We start from the raw sequence: 21,314 nt of genomic DNA, 5'->3' as shown, positions 1-21,314 counted from the left end.
ATGAACTAATTAATTTTTACGACTTATTATAAGGTGTAGGGGAAAATTAAAATTCTTAAGGATTTGGGTAGTTATATTCTATTTTAGAAATAAATAAAAACTTGTTTTAATGGTAGGTGAGCCCAAGCGGGGATTTTTGCAGTTACTCGAGCGCGTTAGATTATCATATGGGGATAAACGTGGTACCCTGCAGAAATACCTCTACCATATATTGGCTTTTAATACAGGGGATAATATGTATATGGCTTTAATACAGGCTTTTAATACACAAGTGCCATCTCTGCGACGGATGTCGGCAATCGTCATAGCTATTCGTAGTTTAGAGACGGCTGCTCTGAAAAAGTTCATTTGATATACATCCGTACCACTCTCTCAGGTTGCGCAGCCACGATTTTCTGCGTCTCCCTATGCTTCTCTTTCCTTGAATCTTTCCCTGCATGATCAATTGGAGCAAGCTGTATCTCTCTCCACGTGTAATATGTCCGAGATATTTCAATTTTCTTGTTTTGATGGTATTTTAGGATTTCCATTTCTTTATTCATCTTTCTCAGAACCTCTTTGTTTGTGACGTGTTCTGTCCACGATATTTTCAGAATTCTTCTGTACACCCACTGCTCGAATGATTCTAGTTTTTCATTGATGCAGCATTCAAGGTCCAAGCTTCTATTCCATAAAACAAAGTTGAGAAAACGTAGCACCTAGCCAACCTTAGTATGAACTTCAAATCTCTTGTACAGAGCACTTTTCTCATTTTGTTAAAATTTGCTCTAGCCTTTTCTATTCTGATTTTGATTTCCTGTAAGTAATCTCCTGTGGAGTTGATCATTGTTCCAATCATTGTTCCACATTTATTTAAAAATAAATGTGTATAATATGTAGATACTGTGTTATATGTGTATATGTAGATCTTACTACCTAACCTATACTTGTTTCTTAATTATGGGGGTATTTTTTAGTAAAAAATGAAAAAAACTGAATTTTATTATTTTTATTGAGAAAACAAAAAAAACTAAGTATATTTTCAATATAAATGATTTAAACTTAAAGATTGTAAACAAAATAAGAATGCGAATAAACGAAATCTAAATAAATACCTTCTTAACTCAAAATAATATAAATTACAGATACCTACCCCCTTTTCGCTTAGTAGGGCAGATTAGATTTCCAATGACAGTCGGGTCACTATTTTCTTCACGTGTTTTTCTTCACATTTTTAACTTCAAATATCTTGAAAACTAATGATTTTATCGTTACGAGTGAAGAGTATGTTATTTACAAAGAGAGTATTGGATAATCGAAAATTTGCGCTAAAAATGGCAATTCCACCAGTGTCATAGAATTTGGTAAGGATATCAACCATTCACTGTCGGCCCCTGTCGTACGCCTCTGGTAATAGCCAGAAACGTTTATTTAACATAGTTTCATAGAGTGTATAGTACCTACACTTTCTGCCAAGCAAGAAAAAGACACGTCGGATAAATTTAAAATATTGAGCAAAAATAGTTTTTAAATAAGACACCCTATAACTCAGTAAGAATCCACATTTTATTTAAGTGATTGTGGTTAAATCTTAATATTTTGAGGTCTAGAATCTACAACTCACGAGATTGAACATTCTTGATGAATCACCCTGTAAAATGATAAAATGATAAAACTTTTGCCATGATACGTCCCATATCGGTCTACATTTTTTGCCGCGCAATATAGACTATCCAGCACATTATTTCAATTCATATACCTACATATTTTTGTGAAACATTCTCTTCGATGGAAGTTATAAATACATAACCGCTTTTTTTCGTGGGCGACGTTAAACTGAATTTTAATTTCTAAGAAGTGGAGGTGTTTCCAGCTAACCGAGCTGCCTACTACTAATCCATTCATTAAGTTAATGAATACTTGTCGACTGGAATGATTAAAACAAGTTCTTTGAATTATTTCCTCTGTGGTAAACATTGTACAGGATTACTAGGTACACGCAAGGAGGAAGTCGTGTGATATTAAAAAGGAAAAACAACTTAGACTACAATAAACGCAGGATCTTTATAAATGTTCAATCAATAGGGAACTTACACATTTTTTTATTACATAATAATGTTCAGTTTCGATTAAAAATAAGATTTCCAAAATGTCACGCCTTAAAACCTCATAATAACTTAAAAGTACAAATTTAAAATCTTCTATGTATTTAAATCATTTCAAACAATCAAAATCACTTGTGAAGTTACATCATTGTATTTTCTACTGACGTTTATAATGTCTTATTTAAAATTATAAATACAATTTTGTTTAATTTGTTGGTGCAGAGTGTAAATATATAATCATATGACGTCACGACGCGTTTTGGCCTAGCTGCTATAACTTGAATTTAAAATAGTCTTTAGGGGCCAAACGAAAGACAAAAACAAGGTCTTTTTCTTTGATATATATTTCATATTATCTTCTGTTGTGATTTATAACATGTTTTTTAATTTTAAATATTTTGCAAGTTCCCTATTATTGAAAATTGTTTTCTGAAAACCACGCTTTATTATTAGATATTGAGAAAGAGAGAGAGAGGGGGAGGGAGAAGGGAGAAGTATAACATCAGATCAGAAAATAAGAGGCCTGGCAACAGGCATACACATACAACTACTATATAGGAAGACGACCAGTGGAAAGACCACGAAAACCGTGGAACGACAACTTACTGGAGGCCCATTGAAAAACAGAGTCATGTCTACACATAGTGTCTGAAACATCTAATTTATTTATATCATTGGATGTCTGATGTCTTGCTCTCTAAACTATATTTCATCTTTGAACTGACGGTATCTTCCTTTGACTCTTTTTGATGTCAAGATTATCATATACATAGATTTTTACACGCTTCTTTCGTTTTTGCGATATAATTTGAAATATCTAAGTTTAATGTAATTTCTTGTCACTCTGTATACAATTTTATTTTCAGGCTTTTATTTTTAGTTGGAATACATGTGACGTCCATCAATCGAACCGCTTTATTTTCAAATATATCTCTATGAGGTGGTCTCCAATAGACGCTGTAGGCTGCGTACAGCGTCACGCCGTAAGAAAATTGTTAATTTTCGTTACTTTCAATAAACTTTGAAGAACAAAAAACTCTCTTACAACCGAAAATAGTTAAAAAAAGTAATAATTCTAAAACAAATTCAAATTACGAAGTGAATTGAAGTGACCACCGACTTTGCTGGTTGTCTCCAATAGACGCCGTAGCCTGCGTACAGCGTGTATTCGAGACTATCGACTAAAATATTTTTAATTGCAGTCCCTATTAACGTTGACCATATTTCTCCATATTCTTTTAGGAAATACAGCCACCGTTAAAACAATTATAAATAATATGTCGGCCTAATATGAAAAATGCATAAGTAGAAAATATTCAATGATGGCATCTATCAGCGTTATTCAAAAGCTATGTACAGCTCTGTTTTCTTCTGAGGCGGTGGTCTCCAATACACGCTGTACCCAGAATACGGCGTCTATTGGATACCAACGGCTAAGTCGGTGGTCACTACAATTATTCACCCCGTAATTTGAATTTGTTTTAGAATTACTCTTTTTAACTATTTTCGGTTGTAAAATAGTTTTTAGTCGTTCAACGTTTATTAAACGTAAAATTTTCAACGTACAAATGATTTTCCTACGGCGTGACGTTGTACGCAGCCTACAGCGTCTATTGGAGACCACAGCCTAATATCACTGGCGAAGCGTCCATGTAACCATTGTTACCATTGGTAACAGTTAAAATTTGTAAATAAATATTTTATGACTACTATGAAATAATTCCATTTATATTTTTTAAAAATAGAAATATTTGTTAATAGTATCTACCTAATTCAGTAAAATAGCCAACTAGACGCACGAAAATATCAGCGAGTTTATGTAAAATCGGTTGCACGTTATTATAATACGCCCTTACCACAGTATAAAGAGGTTCCATATTTATTATACTGTGTCCTTACCGTGCGCCGCGCCGTTTACCACTTCTGTGAGTGGCAACGATAGTAGGATCTTTGACTGGATCGTCTCTGAAAATTTTGTGGGGACGATGGCTCTGAAACCGCGTATTGGTGTTACCAAATTTTAATTTGGTGACGCTAGGTAGGGCCGGTGTCTATCGGGACAGAAAATACCGACCGTAAGAATATCAGACTTAATAAATGCAATTATAATTATTATTATAATTATAGGCAATAATTATAATTCCATTTATGAAGTCTGTTATTCTTAGGGCCGGTATTTTCTCGATTAAACTCCGGTTAGTTAACCGTACCGGCCCTTTGGATTCGATTATTGCATAATATGCATTATTAATTATTAGTTTATAACTTGTAACTGTACTTGCTTATTATACAGATAATATATCTATACCTTTTTATCCTATATAAATCATATTAATCGATTTTAATTACTTGTCGAAATATATTAATTAACAACAACATTATTATAATATGACATATAATAATATTGATTATACAGTACATTGTAGTGTATAATCAATAAAATAAAAATTATTTAATATTTTAGGCTAAAAATGACAAATGAATGTACTGATTAGTATACTAATTATACAATTTGGATTTTTTAATAAAGTATAAAGGTGATATAATACATATTTTACCTAAAAACAACAAATATGTTTTTAGTTTGTAGATACTTTATATAATTTCTTAAATTTTTAATTTTATTTCATCTATTTTTATAATAGACCTGGATCGCGCGTACCAAAAAAAGTTGATTAATAGCAAGCTGAAAATTCACGGTGTCTAGTCGAACAAACTTTGATGTATGGGAACAGTGTATATATAAAAATATTTATAAAATACATTATATATATATAGATAATATATAATATATCTGGTATATATTTAATATCTGGTTTTGGTAACACTTTAGAAAAAGTCACGCGTCGCCACTGCCTAATATAGTTTACTAGATTCTGCTAAAATTGTGAAAATTAAGTCCATTTCAATATGGAAAAGCATATGAAATCTGGTGATCAAACGTATCGGTGATTTTCTGATGTTTATAACAATAAAAAATCTTTTCATTGAAAACGGGTGAGTACCTACCTATAATAGGGTATAGGTTAAAATGACATGGCATATTGTTTGATAATTAAACAAATTGATTACGAAAAACGTTGAATTTAAATTGTTTAGGGTCTTGGGCACTTTTCACAGTACATATATTTATTTGTATATAAGTGGAGTTATGCACAGTTGTTAGTTTTTTGCCTCTCCTGTAAAACCAGATATTTTGGACTTATGCATTTTTCACAATAGACCGACGATATATATGTATAATGCGTTTATTTACGTATATAGAAAAATTATCCATTGATTTATCATTAGATCTTGGAATGTTGTCTAATGGAACTTTTATATATTATCTTTTTGAGCATAATTTATAGCCGAGAAATAAGTCTCTGCCAATAAACCAAACCATAAACCGGCACACCAAATGAACAAAACGTAAAATAAATGTGTCAATGGCAGAGACAGACAGCATGACGACAAATTCCACACTTCTAAGAAACGAATAATGAATATATTTCAGGGGAAAATAGACACTTATTTACATAAACATCCAGGCGTTGTCTCCATTTCCGGTGTAGACCGGGATCATCGTAGAATTTTTGCATACTTACATCTCTGCACAGCGTCAAGGATTATAACCGAACCGACTACAAGCACAAGGCGATTTCAGATCCTAGTTTTCTACGCATACGCGGTACGAACGGATTATTATAAGTTTATGAATATGTACTTAAAATATATAATTTCACCTAAAATACATCAAAACTTTATTAATTTTATATAATGTACCGAACTTACAGTAAAAAAAACGAGCGTTCGTATTCATATACGACTTTATTTATTTATACAAGTTTACTTGTAACCATTCAACGTGGCATGTGGGACATAAAATTTCTTCATTGAACAAGCTGGCTTCCGCCCTCATTGAAGCTATACGGACCAAGTGCTGTCATTAACAACTTTTATAGAAGCTATTTTTCAAAAGAAACAAAAGACAGCAACAGTATTCATAGATCTAACAGCAGCATATGATACTGTTTGGAGACAGGGATTATAATATATAAACTGGCCCGTATTATACCCTGCAGAAAGATAATTAACCTCATTGACAACATGCTGAAAAACAGAGCCTTCCCGGTTATAATGGGAAAGGAGACGAGTAGACAGATGAAACTTAACAATGGCCTTCCATAGGGTTCTGTCCTTGCCCCTTTACTTTTCAGCCTCTATATTGCTGACATGCCTGAAACCGAATCTCGGAAGTTTGGATATGCTAACGACTGGACCCTTGCAACAAGCCACCAATCTTTAAAAACTACAGAAATCACTCTCATGAATGACCTATGCATCCTCAGCGAATACGTTAAGAAATGGAGACTACAACCAAGTACTACAAAAACTGAAGTACCAGCTTTTCATCTCAATAACAAGCTGACAAACAGAGAATCGCGAGTGTATTTGATGGGTTACTCAAGAAAGAACGCTCACATTCAGAAAACACCTGACGAAAACAGTAGCAAAATTGAAAACACGCAACAGCATAATACGGAAATCTGCGGCACTACATGGGGATCCACAGCATCAACTTTAAGATCCTCTGCTCTTGGCCTGATATATCCGGTGGCAGAATACTGTGGACCAGTGTGGCTAAATAGCAGGCATACCCACCTGGTCGACACTCAACTAAACCGTGCTATGCGTATGATAACAGGAACAATTAAGCCCACCCCTACAATGTGGCTACCTACCCTTAGTAACATAGCACCACCCAACCTACGCCGTGAACATGCATTGGTTAAAGAATATAACAAAATAATGGACAGTCGCCAGCTTCTAGTCCACAACGACATCCCCGATATTCTTGGAAACCGTCTCCGATCCAGGTTACCCCCTCTACAATCTGCTCAAGCGCTGCAGCAATCAAACTTTGACTTAAATACCCGATGGAGAGTAAGACAGATCCGCATTACCATAGTCTACCGGATATCATAGAAAAACCTGGCGAATTTGAGCGTCCCCATAAGATTAGGGCAACCCTTAATCGAATTCGAACAAACATTGTTCAGAACTGCCCACGCAGAGCATACAAAGGGCGACCCTATAGACTTTGTAATTGCAACCTTAGGTTCAATCGAATATATAAAAAAAAACTGGATATCTGTTTGTGACGCATAAATCTAAATAGATTCTGTGATGTACTAAGCCATACGCTAAATAAAAATAAAAATACAAGTTTACTTTACAAACTCTAGCTTATAAATAACTTCTTTTTACAAAATTCGTCCGTTATATAGACCAGCCGTTATTTCTAGAGCAATCCACGCTCATCTCTAGCCATTCGCTCGCCACGCCCACTTGCTTCGCGTCTTATCCAGAAATATCGATGTCGCTCTGTTTGTGTGGAGATGGGACCTGTTATACGAGGGTCGATCAAAAGTACTCTTGTTACAATAGGACTCATTCAGAAGAAGCTCCCTGAGACTACCCCGACCAGTACTGGGTACTCCAATCACAGGTTCGGGCCCCACAGTTTATAAATGTTAGTTGTCACGTTGTCAGTATTAATCAATATACCTATCAATATACCAATATACCTTTTCATGTAGGTACATAATAAGTTGTTTTTATAAATGGTAAAGATTCCAATCTATTAACATGACTTGTGAAGTTTCATATAATTATGTAAAGACCTGCGACGATTACGACTGAAGGAGTTAATGTACCCTACCTATATTTATATAAAATTATTAAAATTTTGATGTATTTTAGGTGAAATTATATGTTTTACGTACATATCCATAAACTTATTATAATCCATTTGTACCGCGTATGTGTAGACAACTAGGATCTGCAATCGGCTTGTGCTTGTAGTCGGTTCGGTTATAATCCTTGGCGCTGTACGGACATGTAAGTTTTTTGCATTTCATACAAACAGATTAAGCTTGCGGTTGTGTTTACAGCTATTGAAAAATGTGACCGCAACATTTGCGAAAACTATATAGGCATTATAGTAACTTATTACGTAATTTATAATATACTACGCATAATAAAGACAAGTGAGACTCACTTGTTTGAATGGTTTAACTTGCGATGAGGTGGGCAATTTTAATGCGAATATAAGTAAAAATCTGACATCTAATTAGACTGGATATAATTAACATTAGTAGGACACGCATACGAAGATTTATTGTCAAATGTGCCATTAATTGGAAATTGGACAGAGATAGATTTGCCAGTGTAGTCGCTTACCTCCACTAAAGCAGACAGCCCAACAAAAAGACGAATCTTCGAAAACATAAAAGTAGCTTCTTTACGATGGTCTTTCGTAGAGTTAGAAACAAATTCTAAAGGCTGTATGACACTATGCATTTTCTTGTATCATTTCTAATATCGTTTCTGATATCGTTTCTTGTATACATTTTCTTGTATCATTTCTTGTACGTACATTTGTGCCCTGTATGACACTATGCAAGTTCTTGTATCGAAAATTGTATGAAATTCGGCACGTGATTGGTCGAAATTTTGTTTGTCACCCTGTGTCACGTTATGGTAGTACTGCATCTACAGACACAGCTGATTTTAAATATTTTATAAAATTTATAAACTTTTATATAATTAACATTTTAATGTTAACCAGAATTTTACGTTGACTGAGGTTGATTATTTGTGTTTTTATTTTGTTTTGATATTTGTGCTAAAATATTTGCATTAGAATTATCTTCAGTTGGATCCAAATTAGGAACTATTGTATTTTCGTCTATTAAAAAATTATGCACCATGAAACCTAAATTTATAGTTTGAACTTTACTAGGAGCTAAATATATGGTTATTAGTAGAACAGTAGTCCATACCAAACGGTATATTAAGTATCAATAAAAGATTTATAAACAATACCTACAAAAACACAAATAAATTCATCAATACATTATCCCATTTTCATTTCAGCCGCCATTATGAGTAAGTAATTATGACATTTTAGATGTTTTACCAGCAGGTTTTACGTTTTTGCTCTTTGCGCAGAAATTGGCGCAGTTCTTGTACAATAATCTGTGCCTGACACAAATTCTTGTATCGTTTCTGATATCGTTTCTTGTATCTGTGTATGACACTATGCATTTTTTTGACATATCAGAAACGATATTAGAAATGATACAAGAAAATGTATAGTGTCATACAGCCTTAACAAACCTTGATCAACAACTTCTTTATCTCCTCCAATATAATATCAGCTCCTCCGATAATCAGCGTGAGTAAGCATTATTATCTAGTTTATCGTGCCAATTGTTTCTTACAAAATATACACAAATCCATGTTTCATCCTGATGAAAAATATCACACATACAGTATTTCTCATGATCATCTTTCAGTGCGTCACAGTTTTTAGATTTCTTTCTAACGCATTAAATTGTATGTGACAGAAAAAAAGGCACGTCGGTGATTACATTTCGTCGGTGACATTTTTATAGCATTTCTTCTAGTTGTCGATAGATGGCGCCATAATAAAAAATATTTTTTTAATTAGATAATAATATTACAAATATAATCTGTATAATTTATAAGACTATACAAATCAAAGAAAATACCATTTTATAAATGCAAGAAACACATTTGATTTTTTTTATTCCAAATTGAAAATAAAATGTGACAACCGTCAGATTTAACTAAAATGTCATGTTAGAATAAATGTCATAAATGTGTATTATCACGGACTTACCCTTTTTCCTATCATTTGTTACGCACTGAAAAATGATCATGAAAAGGACAATACATAATTTTTGATTTTTTTTCAAATATACTTCACTTTAAAAAAACATCAAATTCTCTGTAGGTAATAGGCCTGGATCTGCAAGTTTTAGTAATAGGCCTGGACCCCGCGCCACAAAAAAGTTGATTAATAGCAAACAGAAAATTTGTTAATAGCTTAACGGTGTCTAGTCGGACAAAAACACTGGAACAGGGGAAGTTTTAATTGTGGAACAGGTTGAAAATGTGGAACGTCAGACTACGAAAACGTCCCATGTATTTTGTCGGACAAAACTTCCAATTGATTTGGTACCGTTCATTAAACTCTCATGCAAAAATCAGACTGGTATTTATCACCAACTGGGCATAGTCGGAAAGATAGAAGCGGATTTTGTGCGTGATAAGTAATATGGAAAGACTATACGCGGATATGTTGAATTAGTTGTGTACATGACTTTTCCCAACGGCCGGAAACCAGAGCGGGGGACGAGGGTAGTTATAAGGGGTCAAAGTCGCGGTTTTTATTATTTTTTTTGTGACGCTCATGATTGAGATAGTGCACCAAAATTTGGGAATAAGTAGGTCATGACGTAACTAAGTGAAATCTATAGGGGCGAAACGCTGCGTGGCCGACAAAGGGGTGTGGTAGGGGTGAGTATAAAATATATAAGGCGTTTTTTGCGACGTTCGTAATTGAGATAGTGCACCAAAATTTGGGACAAAGTAGACCATGACATAACAAAGTAAAATCCCCAGAGCCGGAAACCAGAGTGGGGGATGAGGGTAATTATAAGGCGTCAAAGTCGCGGTTTTTATTATTTTTTTTGTGACGCTCATGATCGAGATAGTGCACCCCAATTTTGAATAAGTAGGTCATGACGTAACTAAGTAAAAACTCTAGGGGCGGAACGCTGCGTGGCCGACAAAGGGGTGGGAGTAGGGGTGAGTATAAAAAATATAAAGGGTTTTTTGCGACGTTCGTGATTGAGATAGTGCACCAAAATTTGGGAATAAGTAGACCATGACATAACTAAGTAAAATCCCCAAAGCCGGAAACCAAAGTGGGGGACGAGGGCAGTTATAAGGGGTCAAATTCGCGGTTTTTATTATTTTTTTTTTGTGACGCTCATGATCGATATAGTGCACCAAAATTTGGTAATAAGTAGGTCATGACGTAACTAAGTAAAATTTCCAGGGCGGAACGCTCCGTGGCCGACAAAGGGATGGGGGCAGGGGTGAATATAAAAATTATAAGGAATTTTTTGTGACGTTCGTGATCGAGATAGTAAACCAAAATTTGGGAGTAAGTAGATCATGACATAACAGCAAAATATCCAGGGGCGGAAACCAGAGTTGCGGATGAGGGTAGTTTTAAGGGGTCAAAGTCGCAGTTTGTATTATTTTTTATGGTGACGCAGCACATCATTTGTCCTCCACGCAGCGTTTCTCTGCTGGAGATTTTACTTAGTAATGTCATGATCTACTTATTCCCAAATTTTGCTGCACTATCTCGATCACGAACAGCTAAAAATCCCTTATATTTTTATACTCACCCCTGCCTTACACTCCTTTGTACCTCAAGCAGCGTTCTACCCCTGGAAATTTTACTTAGTTACGCCATGACCTACTTATTCCCAAATTTTGGTGCACTATCTCGATTATGAGCGTCACAAAAAAAAATAATAAAAACCGCGACTTTGACCCCTTATAACTACTCTCATCCCCCACTCTGGTTTCCGGCTCTGGGGATTTTACTTAGTTATGTCATGGTCTACTTATTCCCAAATTTTGGTGCACTATCTCAATCACAAACGTCGCAAAAAACTCCTTATATTTTTTATATTCACCCCTATCCCCACCCCTTTGTCGGCCACGCAGCGTTCCGCCCCTAGAGATTTTACTTAGTTACGTCATGACCTACTTATTCCCAAATTTTGATGCAGTATCTCGATCATGAGCGTCACAAAAAAAATAATAAAAACAGCGACTTTGACCCCTTATAACTACCCTCGTCCCCCACTCTGGTTTCCGGCCGTTGGGGAAAATCATGTACATAGATAATTCAACATATCCCCGTATAGTTTTTCCATATTACTTATCACGCACAAAATCCGCTCCCAGCTCTTAACAAGTCCGACACGTAGAATATGTCAAATGACAGGAATTATGACAGGTGATCAATAACAGTCTGATTTTTGCATGAGTTTAATGAAAGGGTTACAAATCAATTAAAAGTTCTGTCCCACAAAATACATGGGACGTTTTCGTAGTCTGAACGTTTCAACTTTTTAACTTGTTCGATAATTAAAACTTCCCCTGTTCCAGTGTTCCCGTACATCAAAGTTTGTCCGACTAGACACCGTTAAGCTATTAACAAATTTTCAGCTATTGCGCTATTAATCAACTGTTTTTGGTACACGAGATCCAGGCCTATAACTAATATTTCATTATGTTAATCTTTAAAAACATTCCCTTTCTTAGACAATTATGGGGGAAAATAAATTCAGAAGTAAAAAAATTATAAATCCATTTAGAAATACAGATTCCGAATTTCTGCCGAGATCTGTCGAAAACCGTTATATCCGACAACCTTGCCAAAGGATGCACCATGAATAGACCGGAAGCTGAATATCCAGACATCGGCCCCCAGCGGAAGTGGCTATTTTATAAGATAAAATTATATATGTGTATGAGAACACGAGAATTTCTCACTTTCGTTCTTGCTATGCCAATAGACAAATTCGGTATGAACCGAATTATGTTCTGAGCGAATTATTATTAGGCTATGCAGTGTTGTGTTCGTGGATACGATCTTTTTGAATTGAACCGCGACTAGATGTCTATACAGTATGAATCAAAAGTATGGAATAAATTCATCATTTCAGAAACAGATGACTTTTAAAAAGATCTTAAAACATGCAAATTTCAAATTTCGAATATCCATCAATTGATATGCCTCCTCTACACATCGGCAGACGCGTCTGCGAATGCATCTGCCGATGTATCATCACGAGCTGACCACACATCTGTAGGTACACATCTGTAAATCGTTCACTCTGTGTTAATTCTCGGGTGACGCAATATCTACTTTGAATTCACTGCGAAAACTAATGCGTCGTAGAGGTCTGTGCGTGGAGAGGCATCGGACGTTCGCACCGAAACCCTTTGATCTGTGCTAGAAAAACCGCCAACGATTGGATATTTCGCAGACGCGTCCGCCGACGTGATATATAAACAACAAACGATCAAATTACCCCATCTACACATCTGCGGATGCATACGCAGATGCCATTCGCGGACGCGTCTGCAGATGTGTAGAGGAGGCATAAGATATATTCTGGATATTACCTCATCAGTGTTAGTGTAGAGGAGCTTTCCACAAAATTACAGGCCAATAAGCTTACTACCAGCAATAAGCAAAATAGTGGAGAAAATAATTCTTAAAAGACTAAAACAAGAATCAGAGGCACTAGGAATTATCCCAGAATCGCAGTTTGGTTTTAGATCAAGGCACTCATGCGAGCTACAAGTACTAAGACTAACGGAGTACATAACAAAAGGGTTCAATGAAAAGATGTACACAGCAGCAGCCTTCCTCGACGTAAGTAAGGCCTTTGACAAAGTATGGCACGAAGGTCTGCTGCATAAAATGCATGAGAATGGATACAGCGAAGCGATGACATGCCTCCTTGCGTCATACCTTACAAACCGAAGGTTTAGAGTTCGAATAGGGGCCACCCTGTCCGAAGTCGGAACATTGGAAGCGGGAGTGCCTCAAGGAGCGGTACTATCTCCTTATCTGTACACTATCTTTACGGCAGACACACCTACAGATGCACGAACCCTACTAAGCTTATATGCTGATGATACGGCAATAGCAGCAAGTAGTAGAGACCCTAACCTAGCCAGAAATCACCTACAAAGAGCCCTAAACCAACTGCAGGAATGGTGCATACAATGGAAAATAGCACTAAACCCCGAGAAAACACAGGCTGTAGTGTTCCAACACAGATATGGTAGACCAGAAAGAGAACTAAGAATGGAAAACACAAACATAGAATGGAGTAAACAAGCGAAATACCTAGGGGTTACGCTTGACAAAAGGCTCACGTACACAGAACACGTGAAACAAACGGTCCACAAAGCCAAAGCCTTAAGAAGCCAACTCTCCTCGCTGATAGGGAAGAGAAGCAAATTAAGATTCAAAACAAAAATTAGAATGGCTAATAGTATAATCATACCAACTCTCACATATGCATCTGCCGCATGGGGACAAACATGCAAAACTAACAGAAAGAAAATCCAGGTAATCCAGAATAACATAATAAGAGATGCCCTAAATGTACCCAAATACGTACCAGTCAGATACCTGTATAACAAAGACACGAAGCAGAAAAAGATCCTTAGAATGATGGATGAAAAAGCATATGAAATTTTTAATAACATAAGAGACCATCCAAACAGTAAACTGAGAGAGTTGACAGACTATGATGAAAACATACGTACTACACACAGAAGGCCTAAACATCAAATAACAGGATATAGGGAAGTCCCAGAATAATGACCTCAAGAAATTAAAGACAGTCGCACAATCGTAGGAACATGCATAAAAAAAAATAAAAATAAAAAAACCGAGAAACTGCGTTGCTCTACGGAGTAGCGAAGTTGATCACCAAAAACAAGATACATGAAACCATCAGCTCAATAAATTTAGTACTGGTAAAATCAAGGTGTAAGTATGAAATGCAATAAAGACCCCTCAGGTCCTTTATACACAGCCACTTAGGCTGAAGGCCCTTCAGGCAGGTCAATGAGAGACCATAGCGCGTACCTAGCATCAAGACCGTGTCCGCCAAGCACGAGCTTGATGGCCAGACCTTGCGGCTGCTCGGCTGACGAGGAGAACAATACGCAAGTATTGTCAAATCGGCAACTGAGTGACCGACACACACCAAAGTCCGAGCGGAGGGACACCAATCCAGGTTGGTGTCTCTCCGTTCGGAACACACATTTAGGGACTTAAGTCCAAAATCATGAAAAACATAAATAAACTCAGTAAAGTAATTAGGGAGAAAAGCTAAACAGCTACCCCTACAGATAGGTGGCCTAACCACAACCATGACAAGACGGAGGGTGTTACATTACCCAAATCACCCGACGTAAAAGTTCAAAGCCTTCCCTTCGTATGTCACACGTTGGGGAGGGGTGGAGGAAAAAACCTGGGGGTCAGATAGGTACCGCTCCGGAATGATATTCTTCGGGAGCGAGACCGGTTTGATCTTCGGACATGTGGGTCCCGCTGACTAGCAGTGGTACACACATGTTCCTAGAGGTTGGGTTGAACGCGCGCGTGTGTGTGTGTGTGTGTGTGTGTTAGTGTAATGACGTAATCGACAATTTTTTTAACGCTTAACTACTGACGTGTATGTTTCAGGACGTAGAAACTGACGTGAGATATGTCATACCGTTGCCTATTCGCCTCTGTTTCTAATAAATATGAGTTTGTCTTTTATACAGGGTGAGTCATGAGGAACTGTACATACTCCTATCTCGTATAGAGGCTCCTATGAGGAATAACAAATGACCAGGCACGTAGCCAGAAAATGTGCTTGAGGGGGGTCTAAACACAACTCGAATATTTTTTTTAAATCCCTTTAAAAGGTATAAAATTTATTAAAATCCCTTAAAGGCCTACTTCAATCACAGAAAGTCTTCGATATATAAAATATTATCATCAGTGTGGAAGTTAGAACGGGTTGATCACATGGTTAGCCGCCAAAAAAATACCAGGGTATAAACCCTTTACATAGTATAAAATTTCCTACATTAACACTATTACTTAAAATTCCAAACAATGCATAAAATTTATAAAAATAGGGCCCTTAGGCACTGTATGACTCCCCCATCACCAGTTCAGCTACCCACGTGATGGGGGAGTCATACAGTGCCTAAGGGCCTCATATTTATAAATTTTATCCATCGTTTGGAATTTTAAGTATCAATGTTAAGGTAACAAATTTTATATTATTTAAAGGGTTTATATCCTGGTATTTTTTTGGTGGCTCAGCATGTGATGAACCAGTTCTAACACTGATGATGATATTTTATATATCTAAAACGTTCTGTGACTGATATAGCCCTTTAAGATATTTTAATAAATTTTATACATTTTCTAAAGGGTTTTTCAAATTTTTTTGTGATTGATGGTATAGGATGATGTAGCTATAGGAAAATTATTTCCTTGTAGAACAAAATTTTTGTCAGATTAGACGGTAAGGTATTGAAAAAAATATTCAGAATAAATTTTAGATCCATAATATGCAAAATTTGAAAAAACTATTAATATTTTAACAATTGCCATTTTGTTGTTAGTTATTTTCTCATTCAATTAAAAAATATTTTAAAATTTAATAAAATATATTAACCATTAATTAACATCTAAATGACGAAAATCTCACACTAGTAAGTAAGTTGTTTTTAATACCTAATTTCACCATTGTATCTTTAATATCATTTTAGTTTGGATGTTAGTTAGTTAGTTAAATGATGTAAGTGACTACTAACGAAATATAGGATTCCGTAGAAAAGAGAATATCTGGTCTTCTATTCAGCTGTCTATCCAATAATTTTTGGTTATTTGATATATCTGGCTTTAATTCAGCGTTCCAATGAACGGACCAAAGAGCCAATAAACTGAGTCTTTCGTTTCCCATCTTGTTTCTGGGTAAAGTTTTTACTCGCTTCATTGTTGAGAAGGAACGTTCTACACTGGCTGTTGTGACAGGGATAGTTGCCAAAATTGTAAGGAATATGTAAATGTTTGGAAAAAATCTTTGCTACAATGTTCCATTATGCGGAGAACTTCGGTATTTGGTTCCAAATATATGGTATTACAGTTACACCATAACATATTTTCAGCTTTTATTGCTGGAAGGGAAGTGTCGCGGGAGTAATGGGCACACAAATTTTCTAGCAATTTTGCATTGTCTGTGGAGGCAGATCCACATAAAAGAATTTGACATGCTAATAGAATATGTACTTTCGTTTTTGGTAAATCTGTTTTTTAAATTAGATAAAGTTGATCCGTACACTGAATAAAAACAGAATTAATCCTAGTAACAAAAATAATAATATTTTCGTTCTTAACTTGGGGATAAACTTGCTGCCTTGGTACAAAGCCAAAGCGGTTTTTGTCAAAGTCGAGGCAGTTTTAGGAGGGGTCCGGACCCCATGGACCCCTCGGCTACGTGCCTGCAAATGACCATTAAAAAGTAGTGTCTCCTCGCCTTGTTTAATAATATATTTGGCGAGTTTAGCATTTTGACAGAAATTTATATTCGTCATAATTTTTGAACGGTCAGATCGATTTGTCTCTTATTTTGGTCAATCGTTACACTATTACCACCTAATCAACTGATTTATTCAAACTAGAAAAAAATCAGGTTCGGCTTTAAAAAATTAGTTCGTTTGTGTCTTAGAAAAAATTTCACCCTGTATACGCTTTTTGAAAACTCTAATATGAATTTTACAAATTAGACAAATAGGCAATTAAAATGGCGTATTTATTTTTTCCCCACACGATTACTTAATTTTTTATAAAAAAATCAAAGACTATGAATTACAAGTTTGGTAAAGTAAACCATAGATTTAAAAAAAGAATGTGTGTACTTTGTACGCCCGTAAGAAGTTATACTTCTATTATATGATTTCAACGAAATCAATATATGTACTTTAAACAGTTTCTCTACTACTTTCCAAAAATTTTTATTAAAACAATACCAAAAATTAAAAGAATAAAACACACACAAACACATTGAAAATGCCACAAATAATTTCTGAACAATAATTGTTGCCAAAAATTTTAATTAAATACGTATTTTCTGAAAAAAATTATATAATAATATACTTACAATCATAAAATCTATAAAAAAAATAAAAAAATGATATAACTTGCATTGGGCTTGAACCTACTTCCCGTGTATCCCGCCGTACGAGAGTCGAAGCGATTTCAAACTGCACCACCTTCGCGTATACGTCATGTGGGAATATACACAAACTGAACAGCTTTTTGACATTTTGTTTATATGAATTTTTATTAGTTTGATTTTTGTCGAATTAAAATACAACAATATATAGAGTAAGAAAACGATACATTAGATGAAAATTTCTAGAAAGTTTGTTCGTAATCAGATTATGTAAATTAAAGCATTGCCTACTAGGGGTATAGCATAGCAAGTACTAGGTACATTATTACAGGCAAGTACATTATTTTTTTTTACATTTTCCAAATAGGTATGAAGATAATTTTTTATTGGAATACAACTGAAACATTTAGAATTACGTACCTGTGGCTTTTCAAAACTATTTAAAAAGTCACTATAATTATAAATTTGATTTTATTTCTGTCCTCACAACAATAAAAACTAATATATTATACAACATTTTTGTTTAGCGATAACCTCCGTATTGAACAATTTATGACAGATTATTTCAACACCCAATCAGAGCCCGTATAAAGACTAATACCAAACTGTCGGTGTGCGCATGCGCGTAGATCAATATAAATTCACCCTCAATCTCAATCGCGCTTAAAGAAGTATAACTTCAAAAAAAAGAATAGGAATGGTCCGGATTTGAACCCAAGACCTCTCGATCTCTGGTCAAATGCTATACCAATAACGCTACGACGTCTCTATTTGTATAGTCTCGGACATAATGACAATTCACGGTAACAAACAGACGAAGTGAAGTATAATAAATATAATAAATGTTTTTATAATACTTATCTTATTCTCGAGGAAGACAAATCCAAAGACACAAAAAGTATAATAAATATATTTACTAAAAACACTAATATATTCTTTTGAAACCTTTTTTGCACTGATATATTTATACATAACTTGAAAGATTTAGCAACTAACGCCATACTGTCTGTGTGCGCATGCGCGCAGAATAATAAAAACCTCCCACTCCCAATCGCGCCTAAAGAAGTATAACTTCAAAAAATTTACTTTTATTACAAAAATTAATTTTTTTTAACAAATATTTGATTTATGTTACCACCCAATCAACCGATTTATTCAAACTAGAAAAAAATCAGGTCCGGCTTTAAAAAATTAGTTCGTTTTGGTCTTAGAAAAAATTTCACCCTGTATATGCTTTTTGAAAACTCTAATATGAATTTTACAAATTAGACAAATAGGCAATTAAAATGGCATATTTATTTTTTTTTCCACACGATTACTTAATTTTTTGTTAAAAAATCAAATTTATCAAAATCGGAATTTTAACCTAAAAATGAAAAAAAAAGATGAAATCACGGTTTAACTTGCTACAACGTTCCATTTAAATTTTTCTTTCTGAAATTTTTACAGCGCATATCTCTTACCATTATGAAGACTATGACAATTGTTGTAGACTTTCAGTCTTCTTCTCGTAAAAGTTATAAATTTAAAAAAATGAAAGGTGCAGCTTCGTGAATTGCAAAGTTAAATCGCAAAAATTAAGTGAAAAAATTTAAAATTTATCTATTTGATCACGTCTATGTTAAACTATAGAGTCCAAAGAGCAGTGTTATGGGGAGTTTTAGATCTAGACGTGTTACAGAAAAAAAAAATGGTGAAACTTTAATTTTAAGAAAAACGTTGTTTAATTTTTTTTATTTTTATGGTAAAATTGTGATTTTGACAAATTTGATTTTTTAATAAAACATTAAGTAATCGTGTGGTAAAAAAAATAAATATGCCATTTTAATTGCCTATTTGTCTAATTTGTAAAATTCATATTAGAGTTTTCAAAAAGCGTATACAGGGTGAAATTTTTTCTAAGACCAAAACGAACTAACGAACCAATCAGTTGATTGGGTGGTAACATAAATCAAATATTTGTTTAAAAAAATTAATTTTTGTAATAAAAGTTAATTTTTTTTAAATCTATGGTTCACTTTACCAAATTTTTAATTCATAGTCAAATTTGATTTTTTTATAAAAAATTAAGTAATCGTGTGGGGAAAAAATAAATACGTCATTTTAATTGCCTATTTGTCTAATTTGTAAAATTAATATTAGAGTTTTCAAAAAGCGTATACAGGGTGAAATTTTTTCTAAGATCCAAACAAACTAATTTCTTAAAGCCGGACCTGACTTTTTTCTAGTTTGAATAAATCAGTTGATTAGGTGGTAATAGTGTAACGATTGACCAAAATAAGAGACACATCAATCTGACCGTTCAAAAATTATGACGAATATAAATTTCTGTCAAAATGCGAAACTCGCCCTGTGTATTATTAAACAATGGGAGCAGACACTTTTTAATGGTCATTTGTTATTCCCCATAGGGGCCTCTATACGAGGTAGGAGTATGTACAGTTCCTCATGTATAGTGTTATAAGTAAAGATATGTCAACTAAAGATGTTACCTCGACCTATTTTAAAACTACAGATCAGGGTTGGCAGGTTTAAACCAACATGCTTAAAACCTTAGTTTAAACAGGGGTTTAAACCAAAACTGGTGTATTTATTTCAAGTTTTTAATACATCTGCCGCAAATGAAGAAACTGAAGATATATAAATTTTATTTTTGTATTTTCGAACTCAGTTATTTGAATATTATTATGTTTGAAGATCTTTTTTCTGTTATATTAATTTTTTGTGTGTAAATAAAAATAAAAGTTGGCGTATGTCCAGTTGCACCAACAAATAAACAATTGATTTTTTGATTTGGATTGCCCGTTTATTTTAAAATATAATAATTGTCAAAAATCTGTCAATTTAAAACGGAAACTTTAACGATTCTCCCGAAAAATATTAAATTTTTTACCATCAAATATAACAATAGAACACTTTTCGTTTCTTTCGAAAAAGGTTAAAATTTAATATCTTTTGAAAGAATCGTTAAAATTTCTGTTTTTAATTTGACAGTTTTTTGACAATTATATTTTAAAATAAACGGGCAATCCAAATCAATCGGTTATTTGTTGGTGCAACTATGTTGTTTAGTCAAACTAGAAAAAAATCAGGTCCGGTTTTAAAAAATTAGTTCGTTTTGGGTCTTTTCACCCTGTATACGCTTTTTGAAAACTCTAATATGAATTTTACAAATTAGACAAATAGACAATTAAAATGGCATATTTATTTTTTCCCCACATGATTACTTAATTTTTTATAAAAAAATCAAATTTGACTATGAATAATAATTAAAAGTTTGATAAAGTGAACCATAGATTTAAAAAAAATTTACTTTTATTACAAAAATTAATTTTTTTTTAACAAATATTTGATTTATGTTACCACCCAATCAACCGATTTATTCAAACTAGAAAAAAATCAGGTCCGGCTTTAAAAAATTAGTTCGTTTTGGTCTTAGAAAAAATTTCACCCTGTATATGCTTTTTGAAAACTCTAATATGAATTTTACAAATTAGACAAATAGGCAATTAAAATGGCATATTTTTTTTTCCACACGATTACTTAATTTTTTGTTAAAAAATCAAATTTGTCAAAATCGGAATTT

This window comes from Diabrotica virgifera, chromosome 1 (genome assembly GCF_917563875.1).
Source record: "Diabrotica virgifera virgifera chromosome 1, PGI_DIABVI_V3a".
Taxonomy (NCBI): Eukaryota; Metazoa; Arthropoda; class Insecta; order Coleoptera; family Chrysomelidae; genus Diabrotica; species Diabrotica virgifera.
The sequence above is the reverse complement of the archived record's forward strand: the minus strand, read 5'-3'. Positions refer to the sequence as shown.